The sequence below is a fragment of the Ceratotherium simum genome, chromosome 7 (genome assembly GCF_057802395.1).
Source record: "Ceratotherium simum simum isolate JZ-2026a chromosome 7, ASM5780239v1, whole genome shotgun sequence".
In the NCBI taxonomy this organism is placed as follows: domain Eukaryota; kingdom Metazoa; phylum Chordata; class Mammalia; order Perissodactyla; family Rhinocerotidae; genus Ceratotherium; species Ceratotherium simum.
The window spans coordinates 36717741-36732725 of NC_141906.1; the positions used below are offsets into that span (position 1 = coordinate 36717741).

General features: G+C 36.9%; 1 long non-coding RNA gene across 5 annotated transcripts in view; it reads right to left on the reverse strand.

The window, feature by feature from the left end:
• LOC147916645 (uncharacterized) overlaps positions 1–14985 on the reverse strand; it is a 1218588-nt gene that overhangs the window by 703834 nt on the left and 499769 nt on the right. For all 5 annotated transcript variants that reach the window (XR_015552701.1, XR_015552703.1, XR_015552704.1 and 2 more), the window contains one exon: positions 5436–5513. This is a non-coding gene — a long non-coding RNA (uncharacterized LOC147916645). The remainder of the gene's footprint in view (positions 1–5435; positions 5514–14985) is intronic.

Genomic DNA, 14985 nt, shown 5'->3' on the forward strand with positions numbered 1-14985 from the left:
AGGGAATAAGTGGCAGTGAGGAGACTAGTTAGGAGGCAAGTGCAGTCATTCAGGCAAGAGAGGATGGTGGCATGGAGTACGGTAGTAGCAGTGGAGGTGAAGAAAAATAAAGAAACTGGAGAGACCTTTACTTTAAAAAAGGAATAGAGCTTGGCCTTAGATAGGATATTGGGATGTAGCACAAGTGATCAGTAGCTACCTTTGTCCTGAAAAGAAGAAGGTGTCCTCTGAGTCTTGAGTCTTAAACTTAGCTGATCTGATTCCCAAAGATTTAATCATCCCTCAATAAGATTGTGTACTTGACCTTCTTGCTCTGTTCTGCTTCCAGATATGAGCTCATTGACTTCTGATTTTTGGTCTTTTCTCCTGTATACAGACTCCATATTATCTTTCAGACACAATACTTGATACAGGTCCTCAAGTACTAATATTGCATCCACTTCTCTGCTAAATTCTGTGCATTTACCTCCTTAGATTATTTTTCTTCTGGCAGCCAATGGCATAACCTGTACAATCAAGTTCTATCTTCTAGCACTTTACCAGGTACTAGACTATGTGGCTGACATTCTTATAGGCAATACTCTAGAATGTGGAGGAGGCAAGAGAAATTTTCCTCTTTGATCTTTGAAAACTAGTCTCAAGCAGAGAACAGCAAGGCGTATAACTGACATGTAATCTTAACAGCTCCGGAACTGTGACTTTTCCACAATAAGAATATCCTCCAAGTTTACAATGCCTCCTCATCCTCCATTTCGCTGGTCGAATCACCCATTAACCATGCCCTCTACAGAACACAATGCAATATTTAATGTCTCTTTCAGATATAAAAATTGATGAACTTCTTCCTAATGTTGAAGCTCTAGGGAATATGATACATAATTACCCTCTCCTATACTTCCCCATATTACAGCTCCAAAGTTTGCAGTGCATATCCTTGTAATCACTTCTATATGTAATTACATTTACATAATACTTACATGATTTTATTTATGTAATGTCGAAGGTGATGATTCATTTTACAGAAACTTTTTAGATGTCCCCAAACAGGATACACTAGAGCTATATTTATTTCTTACATGAATGCTAGAGAAAAAAAATAAGTATATACATATATATTAGCTTGTCATAGTTAGGCAAGTACATAGAAATTTGGGGATTGGTATTCACATAGATGTAAGCAGAATGAAGAGTAGAAAAACCATACTCATGTCAGAGTGACAAATCATTTTTTCCATGCAACATCGAGAGAGAGGTATGTTACCTCCCAAGTATAATCAACGTCAAAGCACTGCATAATGATAACGAAAATCAAATGCATGGATTTTCCCTTAGAGTTGCAGATATTCCACCCCAGGTGTGTGGATGTGAAACCCAGTGAGTTTCAATGCATAATGAGAAGATTTAAGGCTTTAGAGTCAACTACATCTGGGTTCAAATCTTAGCTCTGCAACTTCCAGCTGAATGATCTCAGACAAATTATTTAGTCCCTCTGAGTCTAATTTTCTCGTCAAAATTCAGATAATAATACATACTTCAGAGTGCTGCTTTAAGGATTAAATAAGATAACTAATAGAAATCAAAGAGTGCTTGGTATATGGCAGGCAATCAGCAAATTTTGGTTTCCTTCTTCCCTCTCAGTTCTTTTCTTTACAGAATTTTGTGTATCTTAATAGTGGTTTTGCCCATTGGTTGGTAGGCCATATAATTAAAATTATTTTATGGATGAAGCTAATTTCCAAAGAATTTCTTTAATGCAAAGGTTTTCAAACTTCAATGAATATCAGAATCCCCCGGAAGTCTTGTTAATCCATCAATTGCTGGGCCCCACCACCAGTTTTTGATTCAGGTGGTTTGAGTAGGCTCAGGAATTTGTATTTCTGCAAAGTTATGCTGATACTGCTAATTGGGAACCGTACTTTGAGAACCGCTGTTGTAATACATGTACAACCACCAAAACGATATGATTGACAAAAAGGAGGGAAGGCCACATTTCCCCCAGCCATATTTGCTGTCCTAAACTTTAAATGTATTCTGCAAAGAGTCAGCTTGATCCAATAGATGGGAGTCAGCACGTCTAGACGTCTCTCTCAGTGTGTGACGTTGGGCATGTCACTTCATTATTCTTGGCTTGAGTTTCTCCATCCTAAAATTTAAAGGACTGGAGTAGGGCAGTGTTTTTTAAATTGTGTTCTCTAAGCATTTGGGGGTCTTCAGAACATACTCAGGGATGGCATTGGTGGGAGAGTTCAACAGACAAGAATCTGAGCCTTTCTCATTCCCAAATAAATCAGTTCTCCTTGTATAACTTTTATATCTAGTGTAGTTCCACATAGGAAACCAAACCAAATCAGACAAAACAAATCCAAACAAACAATCCAGTCAAAAGAATCTTTGGGCTAGGTGATATGGTCACTTTTACCATAGCATTCTCAGATATTGAACTCCGTATACAGAACATTCTGTACTTCTAGCTTTCTGTGTTTACAATGATAATCAATAGTGATAAAAACCTGAGGCTCTGCAAATCTTCAAACTTCAAGCTATCTTCAGTTCACTTTTATTTATTTATTTATTTTTTTGTGAGGAAGATCAGCCCTGAGCTAACATCCATGCCAATCCTCCTCTTTTTGCTGAGGACGACCGGCTCTGAGCTAACATCTATTGCCAATCCTCCTCCTTCCCCCCCCTCAAAGCCCCAGTAGATAGTTGTACGTCATAGTTGCACGACCAGTTCACTTTTAATGTTAAGGTTTTTCTTATTCCAATTATTTGAAAACAGATAAGCTATTCTTATTCCCTGTGATGACTCTATTAATCTATATCTATATATACCTCTTTGATTGATAATCTCTGCGATATCGTAACACAGTCAACATTTTTGAGTGCTTTCTCTGTGCTACCCAGTATACTAAGAGCTTGAAATGTATTATCTAGTTAAGTCCTTGGAAAAACCCTTTTAGGTAATATCTTTGTTCCCACCTGCAAATGCAGCAGCTATAGCAAAAAGAGATTAACTTACTGCTCATGAGTCACAGCCAGTGAAAGGTGAGGTGAGATGTGATCTTAAGTCTACTTGTCTGTAAAGTTTATGCTCTATTTATGCTGTAAAAAGATTCAAATAGGGGCCGGCCCGGCAGCACAAGCATTAAGTGCGCGCGCTCCGCTGCGGCGGCCAGGGGTTCGCTGGTTCGGATCCCGGGCGCGCACCAACGCACCGCTTGGCAAGCCATGCTGTGGCGGCATCCCATATAAAGTGGAAGAAGATGGGCACAGACGTTAGCCTAGGGCCAGTCTTCCCCACCAAAAAAAGAGGAGGATTGGCAGACATTAGTACAAGGCTGATCTTCTTCACAAAAAAACAGAAGAAAAGATTCAAACAATCTGGTAGTTATCTAAACGGGACAATCAAAACAGGTCTTTCTCTGATAACAAAAAAAAAAATTAAAAGAAAAGACAAAGATATTATATCCCAAAGTGAGAGGAGCTAGCCTTCCTCCAACGGAAGCCTTTTGTCCAGCGAGTAGGAAGGAGGAGGGTTTAAACGGTTTGCCCAGAATCATGGAGGCAGTCATATGCCCTGTGAAACTTTATTACTTTATTTTATTATTGATTTTATTTTTCAATTGTGAGCTTGGTCCAAAGGCTTTAGGCTAAGTTAATGAAATTAAAATAAACAAAAGCATATGTTAAGTAAATACCATGATCAAGAGAAGTAACCAGTGTGTGTGTGGGGGGGGTGAGTATGATATGAAGTAGCGAAGGCATCATGAAACACAGAAATCCCATTGTTGCTCCACCTCCTCAACCAGAAAGACTAATAACCTCTTAATCATGGGTATTAACTCCAAAGTGCTTCATTTTTAACCTCCTAACTCCATGTGAATAAAGCTTAATGAAGCAGATTAGACCCATGGCCCATAATCTAAAGAGACCTAGTGATTTTTTTACAACCTCTGAGCAGATCAGTAGTCAGAGGACTTATTCTAACCCAAAGATATTCATCCCTCTTCTTGATAATTGTTTAAGCAATTCAGACAGTAAAAACTAGGGCTACTCCAAATCAGCCTGATGACTGAGACTGTTATAGTCAGAAGATCATATGATATCACTCTTGAAGTGATGGTAACTTGCATCATAAATTGGCATTTTAAGGTTGACTCTGTTGTTCTTCCTCAGGACATTAGCTAACTAGGCACCCACCCCCAGTCCAGCCTTCTCATCTATATTCTGCAGCTTTATGCATTACTTATTCTCAGCAAGTCTTTGTGAAGGTTGAAGAGAAGGGATTACTGCAAAATTTATTTAAATAAAAGGTACGAATTACCATACTCTTTTTATAAACAAACAAACAAACAAATGGGAATCACCTTGGCCTCAATTCTTTCCTCAACTGAAATGAATGTCAGTTCATTGACACAAACATTACATTTTAAAATTTTTCTCATGACCTAATAAATTGGAAATCCCAATAAATAATACTAACTAGGGAATATACATAGAAACAGGAGGTAAATATGACCAATATGAAAGAAATCAGTTAGCTATTATAAAATCTTTGACAGCTAAATGTCATAAACAACCTATTTTTATAGCATTTTCAGCCCACAAGCAGAGAAATGTCTAGTATTAGTAAGAACGGCAGTACACTAATAGGTAATGATAATCCATTCATAGGCTCTTCTAATCCTGCGATTAACATACTGATACACTGATGCACGGGCATGAAATTCTGATTGCTTTGTTTTCCCTTCCCATGCTTCTCCCAGTCTCTCTGTCAAAATCACCATCCATAAAGGCAAATGATATTTCATTTTACCAACATACTACAGTTGTGTGTCTATTCTCCAGCATGGAAAGTAGAGCTATTTCCAAATATTGTGTACTTCACAGGTCATAAGACTTTGACTAGTACCTGATTTCCACTTCACAAAAAATTTGTATCCCACCATCTTGAAAAATACGTGCAAAGACTGAGTATTCAGTCTAATTTGTGGTTTTAACCCCTACATTTTCACATTCAAGGGAAACATCTGTCCTACTAATCATTGTTACTTTCATTTTAACAGACAATGCATTCAAATACTGATTAGAATAAGATGCTTTGAGCTTCCAGTGCATATCAAACAGAAGAACAATGAATACCCAGATTACATTAGAAGGACTGTGACTAAAGACATTTAGACAGAATATGTGTTGATAGGGTAATTATTAGGTGAAGTAAATTGCAATGTAGAAGGCTTAACAAGTGATGGTATAAATAGTTTCTTTTCCACAAAAGAGATTTGCAGTAGAGAAAAAAATGGTCCCTTATTTCTAGTAATTTCTAAAATCAATTGCCTCAAGTTCTATTGTAAGAATATTTTTAAAGTCTCACTTTGAGATGCATTATATGTATTTAATTTCAAGTGGGTACTTCTTGGTACTGGAAGCCATACCTGATCCGGTGGTTTCTTCTTCACCCCGTGCAGTGAGAATCGATAGATTGATCCTGTGAGACAGCTACCTGGGGAGATCTAAAATGAAAAAGGCATTTTGAAATTAGGAAAAGAATCCTGCAAACTTCAATAATGATGGCCTCACAATAGGATGTTTTTCAGTCAATCGACAATATTTACAGTATGTGCACTGTATACTGAGCCCAGTTTTATACGGGCATAGAAGCACTAAAGAGAGAGTGGAAAGAACCTAGTTTGATGCCTCTAAATATCTGTGAAATAAATGGATGAGCAAATAAGGATGGAAAAAAATTAATCCTTTCTCTGGATGAATTTATAAATTACTTGAGAAGGAAAAATATCACATGAAAAAGACCTATTAATTACGGTATATCAAATACATAAATATGAATTGCATAAAATTTCTACAAATTTTGGATGAAGATGAGATAAAAGTAAAATTTGAATGGGATTAGACACAAGGCTTCCCAGAAGATGCATTACTTCTGGAGAAGCTACTGAAACCACCTAGGTCACAAACTCTAAACCCTAATTCTAGAGAGCAGGTGGTCCCTGGAAGAAGAGAGAATATAGTAATGTCGATCACACACACACGCACACGTGTACATGTACACACATATACACACACACGTTTGTTTATTTATATGTAATTTAACATTAATTATGTGATGAGTGTGTTAGTTAGTGTAAGTTAGTTAGTCAGTTACCCTAATCAAAAACCACATTGGTATTCACTTGGCATTATACCAGAAAAACCATCCTCCAGAGTCAACTACAAAGGCTTCTTTTATGCATCTCTCCTTCATCACGTGAGCCTTTGATAATTAACCTGATAAATGTAAAAAATGAATTTGCACTGTTGAAATCAGTGGCTTATTAATTAACATGATGACTATTAGAAGTAGGCTCACAATGGTGAAATTGGAGGTATTCAGATACGTGGACTTGCTCACATACTTTAGTAAGACTCTACTCTTTTTTCACAATCACGATATAAGAATTGAGTGAACAATTCTTAACTATATCCTTAACTATATCCCCTAAACTATATCCTCAAGGACAGTGGCCACAGCTTGATCCTAAAGCGATCTATGCTTAGCCTACAGTGTTGGAAAATTTGTGATTGCTTGGTGACAACTACAAGAGTTACCTCTGTTCACATCCACCTCAAGTAAACTTTTCATACTGGGTGGTTGTAGTAATTACAGCATAAAAAAAATCACTTGGGTCTTTTTTTTTCTTTTTTTTAAGGCAGACTATGAGATTCACAAGGCAAAATATCTTCTAATAATTGTTGCTGTATTTACTGCCTTGTCCTTTCATTTGAAGATGTACACCCTAGAGAAAATGGCTGAATTTTCCCATGGAAAAGGCTTTTGCATTCTTTTAGAATTTTGCTACTATTGCAAAAATGATTGTCCTAATTCCAGAGGACAAATGAGAGAACTAATGGCAAATCAGTAATGGAAACTTTTATCAGGCACTCAGCAAGTTATCAAGACTTAAAATATATTGCAAAGTGTCACTCCGGAGAAGAGAATTATCTGGTATTATACAAAGCCACGCTGAATATTTCAGCTTGACTGCAGACTAGTAAAGTGATGCAAGACATTAAGAAAACATATCAGGTTCAGAGATCTATAATTAATCTTGTCAGCAGATGCAGCAGGACAGATTCCTATTTAAACTTGCATCTTGATGAGACTCTTCCCTCATTTACTGATCTGTACAGAGCACACTGGGGACATACAGGATCTAAACCCATTACCGTGGTTTTATAGTCAAGTTCATGCTCATTGCATGCCCTGCCTTGTGCTGGGGGGCATTAAATATTTAACTAACTGTGACCACGATGTTGTTGAGACAGCGGCAGCTTTTAGTGCATTTTTATACACACTGTTGAAGAACAAATATAAAGTTAAAAAGTGTGTCCAAGGCTAGAGGTAGAATAAGTGGTCAGGGGACAACACAATCTGCGTTTAGTTCCCGAAATTGAATTATATTATAAAGCTTTCTAAGTATATGTACGCATCACATTCTACAGTAGCTACAGTGAAATGTGAAGAATCATAAGCAATAAGTCTATCATTAAACTTTAATGTGCAAGCACAACTTGGATAAGAAACCATGCTTCCAATCCTTGAAGCAATACTAGAGAAGGTAAATTATTTTGACACCTGAGAGATGAATTAAATTATCTTTTAGTAACATTTAAAACAGAGGAAATAATCGTACATTGAGGAAAATGGAGATCTCTTCAGTAAACAAATGGGTGAATTGTAGAGTTTTATTTTGATCAGACTTATTCTATATTATTTCATTTGTCTCTAGAAAAAAAAGGAAAAAGAATCAAGGAATGAAGTTAATTTTTAGTTTGGCGCATAAGCTGTTTGTCATAGTTCTTATTTTAGAAGCTTATTATTAACAATAATATAGCAGCATGCTACTTTAGGTTGTAATATGACACATTTTATACATTTATATTATTAACAGCACAATAAAGTTAATGGAAAATGAGAAGTGTTTCTTTTATTAGAATAACACAAATGACACAAGGAAGAGTTGTTTGTTTTCTATCTCATTCTCAAACTCCTAAATCCAAGGATTTGTAATCTGCACAGTGGCAGAGAAGTGGGTTATGATCTATTCTGCAACATGCACTAGAATAGTGGATAGTAAAACAGAAAAAAATATATATCATTAACAGGTAAAAATCTAGGATTTAATGGATCCAGTTAGAGTGATTCTTTAAACCATTTCCATTTAACTTAAGTCACAAAGCATTAATTTTCTTCATATTTTATTGATATCTAACTATATTATATACTCATCTATTTGTTGATTATGTGTCTTCTCCACTAGAATGAAAGTTTCATTGTGGCAAAAATTTTTGTCTCTGTCTTTTAACCTTCTTATACAAGGATGTTTGAAGACTCCTTCACTTTGACAGTTATGAGAAGTGGCCAAAGACCATTCCATGCCTTCCATGCAAACAACAGGCAATAATTGCTTTTCTCCAGGTGGTTCGATCCAGGCCCTCTCATGGGTCTCTGGACCCGTGGAAAGTAAAGGAACAAGTAAGCATTTATCATAAAGGTTAGAGAAGTTTTCACAGAGTAGCCGTGTGCACAATTCTATGTTTTTTTCTTGTGCAAAATTACTCTGGGATCTGTTTCTTTATCTATCATCATCTCTTTGCAATGTTTTGTCCACTTGCTAACTTATACCCAAGTCAGACCGAATTTCTTCTAGTTCCCAGAATACATCACATGCCTTATTTGTCTCTAATCATTTGCATATACACTCCATCTGTCTGGAATAGTTTTTTCCTTCAATCTCCACTGTTTGGCCGGTTAACTTTTACTCATCCTTAAGGTCAGTGTAGGTGTCATTTATTTTGAGAAATCTTCCCTGATTCTCTGTTATAGTGTCACCGATCTCATGTTATGTTGGATTTTCTCCATCACAATGTGTACCAATATCACCACCACCCTAAATGTAATTGCTTTAAAGTTTGACTATTTCAATAGAGCAGAAGCTCACTGAAAGTAGAGCCCATGTTTGTACATCATGTCTCCACGTATTTATTAGACCCCTAATATAAATATATTTATATATGTATATGTATAGTGGTAAGGAATTTGGACTTTATCCAGTGATAAATGGGAATATCACGGTGTCATAGGAAAATATTATCACTAACATTCTATAACAAGCTGGAAAATGTCAAATTCTTTTCAAAATACTTTGTTTATAAGAAAACTATTTTGAAAAACATCCATGTAATACCTTTATGGGATTATATATCCTAGGTTCTGGCACTTGAAAGGCCAGGTTTTGGTCATCTAGAGAACTCAGTTGGGCAGTTCAGCCCTGCACTGACCACACTGGATTCATAGGCCGAGATGATGCTACAGGTTTTCATGACACTGGCTCTACGGTATGAGCGCTGGAGACTGTCACAGAGTCTCACTGACAGGATGACAAGATGTGCACCATCGTTAGAATAATCTGCAATATTATTAGCATGATTGTAACATGTATTTGCTATATTGTAATAATCACTCAATATTTTTCCAAGTGATTACAGTCAGCCCTCCATATCCACAGGTTTTGCATCCGCGGATTCAACTGACAGCAGATCGAATTTCGGTTGGTTGAATCTGTGGATGCAACACCGGCAGATATGGAGGGCCAACTGTATTCACTGTACTATGCCACTTTTTATATGGTACTTGGGTATCCACGGTGGTTCCTGGCACCCCCACGGATACCCAGGGACGAGTGTGCTCTTATTTTCTCAGTGACTTATTCAATCATTCCACGAAACACCCCACTACCATCACTACCACTTTGTTGTTACTTAGAATTTGTATACCCTTCTGAGGCCCTTAGCAGCCTCTTTTCTTCCTGTGAGGTGCCAGCCTGTAACTCTAAGCTCGACAGTATCCTCTTGTGTGAGAAACATCTGAGGGATAAGCGTGCACTTGTGTCACATATCACACGTCATGTACGTGGTATGCTAGTCTCTGTAATGCCTGGGGAGATCTGCATCTCAATGTCACACAATTAAATTGTGACAGCAATTACTTCTAAGGTGATAGGTGACCACAGGTACAATATGAGCCACATAAGCTGATACATGTGGATAATGATATGAAGACCAGGAGCACGAGCCAAGGTTTTCTATGTTGATGATCCCTAATTGTGTTCATGTTTTGACCCTTTATGTCACTTTTGTATGTGACTAGTCTCTGAAAACACAGGATTCTGATCAGCGACAATCAATCAATAAGCTGTGGTGAGCTTCTTTGATGAGGAAGGCATCCTGCTGGTCTCTGAGGCAGGCACCAGTGTGGGAGGAACTGCTACTTTTGAATTCCTACAAAGTGCCAGATGCTGTGAGTTGCTTTTTGACATGCATTATTGAGACAAGCCTGAGAAGTAGGTATCACTATCCCAGTTTTATACATGTGGAAATTGAGGTACAAGTTAAGTCACAGAGCAACCAGGGAAGGCATCTGGAATTTGAACCCAGTTATGTCCAAGTTCAAAGTCCAGGCAGCTGAGGATTAATAGGGCCGCTAAAGCTATAATTAAGGATCAGAGTACACCGTTTTCTCTGTATTGAGATGTCCTAGGGGTGCCCTCAAAGAGCTGATGAAAGTGACAGATGATGTTCCTGGAAAATAAAGATACTCTTTTTTGCACATTCTTTTAGAGAATTCATAGACTCTGAAATTCATCCACAGATACCTGTGGATGTCTCAGAATAAAGACAATCTACAGGGAAGAAACCCAGTCTTATTAACCTTTGCTTCCCCTTGGTGCATAGGATCTCTGCCTGCCACAGAATTGGTGATAAAGATCGTTGAATAGAGTAAATGAATTAAAGAAGAAATGAATAAAAAAATTCCTTCTCCACTCTTCATTGCTAACTCAAATTACGCCTGTGTGAGTGTTTGGCTTACTTATATATCACTGTATCTTGTGTTCTAATATGTATTGAACATCTACTAAATGCCAGGTCCTTATTCATCAGTCTGTAAGCATTATTTAATTTAATCTTCACCATGATCTTCAATTATGTAAATCTTATATTCAGGCACTAGAACAGTGTCTGATACAGAGTGGGAAAAATATTAGTGATAGAAAAAATGCAATATATGTGTTCAGTAATGCTAACATTTATTCAACCCTTGTTAAGTTCAATGCACATATCCAAATGCTTTACATGCATTGCCCTGGCTTAACTCTTGCAACCCTATGAAGCAACTATTCATATTAATTTTCTTTTGCTAAGGGTACAACTGAAATTTAGAGCAAATAAAAGGTTTTGCCTAAGGTCAAAAAGCTATTAAGGAACAGAGCCAAGATTTGAATTTGGGGCTTTCTGACCTTAAATCTCACGGAAAATAAGACAAAGTGAAAGTAACTTGCCTGGAATCACACAGCTACTATGTGACACAGCAGGGAGATTAAACCCATTATTCTTTCCACTACATCATTTGAATTCTGCATTCCATCATTTAATACCACAAAACTGGCAGACATCACTTTCCTGTTAGCCCTGATTTATAATCTTTTGGCACTAACTAGCTGTGGTGTCTGAAGGTCACGGGATAGCAAAGAAAAGATAGAGACTAACTTGTCTCACAAAACTTGAGAGCTTCGTTGATCTTATGATGACCCCAATGTTTTGGGAATAGGATGATCAAATATGTTAAAAACGGTTAAACCTGACCTCAAGCTTATTCAGGCTAGAGAACGTCCTATATCTTTTCCATTCTCATCTAAGCTTTGTCCTATACTGAAACTACAACCACTGCATCCCATAACAACCATTTAGAGTAATTATCAAAAGAGGCAAAATGTGGATCTTGGCATTTTATTTTATGATATTTGATTAATTATAACAGTTTATATTAGAATGTTTGATTTTTAGCTACTTCTAGGCTCCTGAAATTTTGATACCTAATTATACCACTTTAGTGTATGTGTGCTTTCCCCATGAACTAGCAACCATACATCAAATACTAGGTTATACATATTCCACTTAACAAATAAAGGTAAAGTTGTACAGTTTAAAGTATGGGTTACAATCATGGGTTTTAAAGTCAGAAAGACATGGATTTAAATTTTGTCTCCATTCATTGATAGTTGTGGGACTTTCAGCAAAATATCTATCTAATCTAAATCTCAGTTTTATCCTCAGTAAAATAGAGATAATAAGATACATGTCTCAGAGGGTTATGGACATTAATACAAGATAATATAGATAAAGCCCTTGATATAGGTCCTGCATATAAAAAGTGCTTAATAAATGTAAACTTTATTAAATACACATCTTGTATTTTCCTTAGACTTACACTTCACTTATAAAGTACTATTCTCAGTTCTATCTATCCATCCATCCATCTAAATCACTGGCTCATTTAATCCTCCCCACCAATCCTATGATAATTGATTATTATCCCCATTTCATGAAAGAGGAAACCAAAGCTCAGAAAGGTTAAGTAACTTGCAAAAAATCACACATTTAGCAAAACTTACCTTTCTTGATTTACATGTTTTCTTGTCTTTGTCTATCTGTGGTACCATAATCATAAAGAAACAATAGACAATTCCAATAAAAATAGAATACAAAATATGCACAATGACCTCTATCCTGAGGCTATAAAAGCTTTGATAGCAGACCTTATACAAGGAATGTAAGCTCAAAAAGATGCATCTACTCATGAGAACAAAGAAGAAAGCATGGACACATTAAAAACAAAAATCTGTTTCCCTTAAAATGTGTATGCAATGTTGTTCAATCCAATTATTGTTATGCAACCCCATATTAAAAACTCTTCAACATTATGACTTTAAATCTATTGTACTTCTTTATTCTTTAATGTTTAAAGCAACATTTTAGGATAAAACCAGTTATACAGGAAAGAATTAGGAAGTGGAAAGACGCAAGTTGTATCAAACAGCTCCCTTTCCAAAAAAAAAAAATCTTTGACTTGGTGAAAAGCAAAGGATATGAGACAGAGTAATATAATGGAAAGGTAAAGAGACTGAGTTCAAATCCTGGTGACCTTGATTAATTAATTCACTTAACCTCTCGGAGAGTCATTTTTTTGTCATCTGTAAAATGGAAATAAAAATAAAACATGGATTCTCGCTACTGTCATATTTTTTGTGATAAAGAGGCGTCCAGTACACTATAAATGGCATAAGAGCTATGAAGAGATAGCTTTGTCCTCTGAGCAAAAAGCCTAGGACAGAAGTATGCATTTTAGGTTATCGCAAGTTCCGGTAAATAGCAAGTACAAAATAAATACTTGTTGACTGGTTTAATAAAGCACTTTGGAACCAACTTATAGAATAATAAGAAGTGTGTACATAGATTTGGATCTTTAAAGCTCAAAGCCTATTATGTGTGTGGCTCCTGCCTTGCACTGAGTTTGTCTTTCGTCACCCTGCAGCTTCAGGTCCAACACTTCATTCATTTAACTGTCTTCAGCCAAATGCCTTCTCCAGTGTCAGGTTATGAGGATGGACTGTGAACGGTCAATTTGTGCAGTTTGGCGACAGCTGGAATTTACAACGGAGATTCATCAAGCACTGCTATTTGAGGTTATTAACATTTATGAGAAAGTAACACAAATGAATTTTATGGAAAATTAGGGGAGTTTGATCAGCACTAAAAGTCACATTTTTGTGATTTTTCTCAATGTTTTTCCGCTTGGGGGCAAATGTGATTTAGAAGGCAGCTGTCATCTTCATCATGTGAAGTATAAAAATCATTATTGACTATTACTACCTTTCTGAATTTATCAAATTATTAGCTTTAAGTTCGAATTGCAATTTTTCAAAGTAGGACTGAAGTATAGAGAATAGAAAATATAGCTTCACGAATTATGTTGCTATTTACATTTCTACTGACAAATCTAATCGTTTGTTTAAATACAAAATCCTGTTCTTATTGAACAAGTTAGGGCTAAGAAACTCAAATAATGGTTCCTTATGATTCCACATTATCATACCATCTGTCACTAAAGTATACAAATTATCTGTTTCACTCACTTCCTGTACTCAATGTCCGCCAGCTTCCCAAAGCTATATTCCAATGTTTCTCAAGTATTCATACTTCTCCTCCATTACCACTGTTGCTGTCCTGGTGAAGGAACTAGCCATCCGGACAGTTATCCTAGGTTCCAACTCACTTTCCCATCTGCTTTCTGCCTCTTTCCCTCTTAATCTTCCATGAATCACCTGATCAGTGATTAAGAAATACTCACCCTGGGCATTTGCCTCTTGGCTAGTAGATATAATTCAGGTTGGCCCTTCTGTGGCCCCTGGGTATAGGCTGGCACTAAGCCTCAAGGTCTTGCAGGTCTGCAGGTCACCATTGAGCCTGATGAAGCTCCAGCTTCTGAAGCTTCACCCCACCTGAGGCAGCTACACTGCCACTCCATCCTCAGAAGTGGTATGGAATGTCTACAGTCTACCTTCCGCACCACCACTGGTTGTCTCTCTGAAAATATCTGACTGTTGCATAGCTCATTAACGATGGTCTTCCACTGTGTAATGTGGCATGCAACCATGTGGCAGCAAATATATATTTTCCTCTCCTATCACATGCATCACTCTGTAGTTTTGCACATACTGTCCCCTCTCTATAGAATGATCTTTCACCTATCCCCTGCCTAGAAAACACCTAGTCATACTTCAAAGCCCACTTGAAAGGACACCTCCTATCCGAATCCTTCATTAATGCAACTCCTGCTTCCTAACATGAGCAGTTGACTGCTCCGTGCACAGTACTCACATAGCATTTTGATTTTAAGAATTTCTCTCATCCAAAAGTCTCATGCTGTATTTGAGTTGTATATATATATATCCCTGTGTCTCTGACAAGGCTGCAAATTTCCTGAGGAAAGGCATCATGCTATGCTCATCTCTATATCTCCAATGCACTCCATATTTCTTGCCACATAAGTAGGACACCATAAAAAATCTTGTTTGAGTTCTTGAATCC